Genomic DNA, 5,058 nt, shown 5'->3' on the forward strand with positions numbered 1-5,058 from the left:
ATCCTAAATATGCGATCCCCATTAAACATAAACAGCATCTCTCTCTCTCCAAAGTATTGGGGACCGCTTTCGTTTGGCCTGAGTCACTGTCTTGCATCTGCGTGCCTGAAAGCTTACTTCCACGTTCTAAAATGGAGCGTGCCGTCACACCTCGTGCTGGCATTGCGACAAGAAGTGAGCCCCCACATAATACAGAAAGGATGCCTCCCTCCCTTGGTTTATTCGCGTGTGCATGTACGAACTCCAAGTTGCAGGCTTCCTCGTTCTGACAAAATAAAGTCTTAATCGACCGGATTTTTATGGGGGCAAGTAACCAAACCACGTAGTGAGCAGTTTTTCCAAATTAAGAAACCTTTATATAGAGCCGAGGCCCTAAACAATCAAGTTGGAACCTACCTCAAAAATTTTACTAGAACATCTTGTTTTGATGTTCAAATATCCTTCAATTGATCATCTCTACCTTAAGATGCCTAGATATGAGAAAAAAATGGATTTCAATTTTTGGAAGTAGTGCATCTTATAGAGCCTTTTTTTACCATCAATTTTCAAGTTTTCATAGATATCTTTGATCTACTCTGTTTTTAAAGCTTTAAATTTTATATTAAACTGAAAATATATTTTAGGACTATCTCATTTCCAATATTAAAACCACATTTCTCGATACTAGTTGGAGGTGTGTTTTACTTTGATTGTTTAAAACCTCATACTATTTGGGTAGTGTATCAAAACCCTGGGTTTTGTTACCTACATCTACATATGGAATATGTATTTAATGTGTTCTAACATTTTTTGATATTTCTTAATAAAATGAAAGTCTTTATTAACTATGGTGGATAATGATATGATATATAATGTCACTCATATAGAGTGTTAATTGTTTTTTAAGCACTAATGAAATGCTATTAATTTCTTATCCAAATATCCATTCTACTTCTCTAATTACTATAAATACATTTGCTTGAAAAATTTTGTATTGTAAATCAAAGTATCTAAATGTCCATAAATGTTGAGCTTGAGCACATGGGCAAATTAGTCATTTGGCCACCCTGTAAACCCCACATGGGATCGAAACAAATATTGGAGAGAGTTACCTTAAGAAAACTATGGCCGCATTTGGCCTTTTACATAAGGGTGCGGTTATTATAGAGCTAAGGCTCCGAACAATCAAAGTAGTGCTTCTTTAAATAGTGTCGAGAAATCTCGTTTCAATACTGATTTTTTTTTGTGTTAGCCTTAAAATATATATTTATCTTTAATTATAAAATTTTAAACTTAAAAAATAGTGTAGATCAAGTAGATCTATGAAAACTTGCAAATCTTGAAAATTGATGATCCAAAAATCCATGACAAAATGCACTATTTTCAAAACTTCAAATCTATTTTTTTTCTCATGTCTATGCATCTTGATGTCGAGATGATCAATTTGAGGATGATTGGGCATCGAAACAACCTTTTCTAGTGAAATTTATTTGGTGGGCTCTAATTTGATTGTTTAGAGCCTTGGCTTTATATAAACTTTTTCTTTTACATAAAGGATGAGGCCCTAAAGCATCAAAGTAAAGGGCACCTTCAAATAGTGCCAAAATTTGTTTCAATATTATAAATCTTTGTGATGGTTTGAAATTTTATTTTTATATCTAATTATAAAATTTAAAGCTTCAAAATAGCATAGATCAAGTAGGTCTATAAATACTTGAAAACCTTAAAATTTGATAGTCCATAATTTGCATCATAAGATGCACTATTTCCATGCCTTGAAATCTATTTTTTCACATGTCCATACATCTTGAGATCGGCATAAATGATTTGAGTTAAGCTTTAAAACAACCTCTTCTAATGAATTTTTAAGGTGCGCCTTAATTAGATTGTTTAGGGCCTCACCCTTGTGTTCCACAACTTAAAATCTATTTTTTCTCCTGTCCATACATATTGAGATCGAGATAAACGATTTGAGGATTTTTAAGCTTTGAAAAAACCTCTTCTAATGATTTTTTGAGGTGGGTTTTAATTTGTTTGTTTAAGGCTTTAACCTTGTGTAAACTTTTTTCCTTACATAAAAAAGACTCTCTTCGCTTCCTTTTTTTTTTGGATAATTTTCAGTGGGGAAGATATGCCCCCCTACCGTGTTTTTAATGGTTTGAAGAGTTACATTTCGAAGGTTAACGTGTTAATTGGGGGCCTCACTCCCTCGTCTCTCTATATATATATTTATTTGGGTAATTTTCAGTGGGGAAGACTAACCCCTTACCTATTTTCTTAATAGATTGAGGAGTTACATTTTGAAGGTTAAAGTGTTAATTGGGTAAAAATGAATACTATGATGTAGTAACTTGGCGTGGGAATGCTGCTACTAAGACAGGATGCTATCACCACGACCCCACCCCCTTTTTTTTTTTCTTTTCATCTATCTCTATTTGTTAGAGCATTATGTACTCTTCATTTTTTTGTCTTCTATCTCTATTTGTTATAGCATTATCTACTCTCTTTTATTTTTTATTTTTTGCCTTCTATCTCTATTTGTTCTAGCATTATCTACTCTCTTTTATTTTTTATTTTTTGCCTTCTATCTACCTTCTCACACAATGAAATTCTGATATTCCTAGACAAGGTTTGTGCTGGTTAGACCGGAACCGGCCGGTTAGATCGCTACCGGTAGGAGTGGCGATTCAAGTTAGGGCCGATTATAAGGTACACCAGATAAGACGACACTCTCCAAAAAAAATCGAGACCAAAACCGGCCGGTTCAATGTCGAACCAACGGTTTTTCTTCAAAATCAGCCGGTTTTTCTAACCAGTCCGGTTTGCCATTGTTTTCGTCCGTTATAACACTGTTTTAACACATAAAATACCGGCTGTTATTTGACACATGCCCGTTATTTTTAATAGAACAAGATTTTGTAGCTTTTTTTTTCTTCCATTTTGTAGTTTTTTTTTTTTTTTCGGTCAAATATTGATGTTATACACCGTAAAGTTTCTATATATCATCGATTATTCAATCAAAAGTCGAAAAACAAAGAGTTCTCAACGGATTGAAATGGAGATTTTTAAAAAATATAAATTTTCGTCATTCTACCAAATGCAGATTTAATACCTCATATATTTTCATAAAAATGGAGGGCTTTGATTGATTTTTGAAGGATTTAACGTTTACATATTTCAATTTTTCCAAAATGATGAAGATTTGAGGGCTTTTTTGGCTTGAAGTACTGCTGCTCGAAGAACTGTTTTTATCCAAACAAATTGATTTCTGATCGATCAGTTGATCGATATTTATCGAATTGATCACTTAAGTTTGACCATAAAGGCATTATCTATCAAATAAACTAGTTATTTTTATTTAATATTGATTAAATGTTTTTATATTGATTTTTTTTGCTGCTTTTCTTCCTGAAATTTTCGTGAAGTGAAAAATCCGTAATTTTTTTAATAAAGATCTCAATAGTGAATAAATTTTCACGACATTTGGGGCATTTGAATCTTAATTGAAGTATCTACCATATCCCCATGTCAATTTGTTCAAAAAAATGAAAGATTTGGAGTTGATTTCGACTCTAAAGTTTTTGTGTTCTTTGGCTCGATGTTAGGGTTCTTAAAAAAAAATATATATATTTTTAATAAAATTACTTTTTGTTTTTATTAAAATATGTAATTTGTGATGAATATGAGAAAAAAATAATATTTTTTTTTTGGTGAGCTTGTTGGATTGTTTTTAATGTTATATATTTTTTTACAAAAATCTGTTTTTTTGTGATGAATATGAGAATAAAATATTTGCTTCTTTTTAATGTTATATATTTTTGGTGAACTTGTTGGATTGTTTTTAATGTTATATTCTTTTTTTATAAAAATATTTTTTTGTGATGAATATGAGAAAAAAATTATTTCTTTTTAAGGTTATTTTTTATGTATGTTACTGGTGTCTGTGTTCTCAACTTCTTGTTTAGTTGTGACATGTTCTTCTAATTTGTTTTTTTATTTTTTACAAGCTATCCATCATTTATTGCAACTTCACACTCCTTAAATCTGTTTATTACCCTCTATGAAAAAAAGAGGTAGAACTAAAAAGTGTTTTACTCATCTCTCATGTTTCCACATGCTAAAATGGATAAAAACTTAACCTGTTTTTTTTTAAAAAAATATACATCTTAATTTTACATTTTAAAGTTGTCATCTTATATATATATATATATATATATATATATATTCATGTTAAAACCCGACTCAAAAGTTTAGTGAGTAAACGAGAGGTTTGGCCATTTCAAAATCGATTTGGCCGTTTGAAAATCGACTTGGCCATATTTTTTTAAAATATGTTATTTGACCATTTGAAGCAGCTCTTAACACCTTGACCGAGACATTGCATTTGACAAACAAGTTACTAAGTAAATGAGATGATCTCTCTTACTTCCTTGACTCACAACCCTTCGAAAAATTGGGAACATCATGCTACAAAAAAATACGCTCTCAAACCCAATTCTAAACCTTATTAAAGAGTTTTTCAACATTAAAACAAAATTTTTCAACATCAACATGAAAACAATATAGAAGCATATATTGTTGCATCATCCATTGTTAGTTGGACCTTGTAACTTCACCGATTGAATTTATGTAAAATTATAAATTGTTTTGTATAATTTCATAATATTCAAATATTAAATTAAATAAAGAGTCGTTTTAAATTTTTTTTAAGATAAATGCAATGTAATATGATGGTGTATACTTAATCTAAGTTTTTCTTTTTTAATTATAATTTTTTTTTGAGGATTTTGACTCTTTTTTTTAAAAAAAAAAAATCTACTTGACTAATTAATCCGGTTAACTGCTCTGATTAGTTCCGTTTCAATTCGAACCGCTCCCAACATCATGACCGGTTAACCGTTCCGGTTTGATTTTAGGAACATTGGATGTTCGTGGCATTTGTATGGTTGCGTACAGTCACGGGTGATAAGCTTCGGTTATGTACAATGACATTGGTGAGAGACGACGTTGGCTATCCATTTATTGGATGGACAGTAGATGTCACTCATCAGAGTAGGAAAACAAACTTTGTTATTTTTA

This window comes from Amborella trichopoda, chromosome 3 (genome assembly GCF_054954075.1).
Source record: "Amborella trichopoda isolate Santa Cruz 75 chromosome 3, AtrichopodaSantaCruz75HAP2 v2.0, whole genome shotgun sequence".
NCBI classification, from domain to species: Eukaryota; Viridiplantae; Streptophyta; class Magnoliopsida; order Amborellales; family Amborellaceae; genus Amborella; species Amborella trichopoda.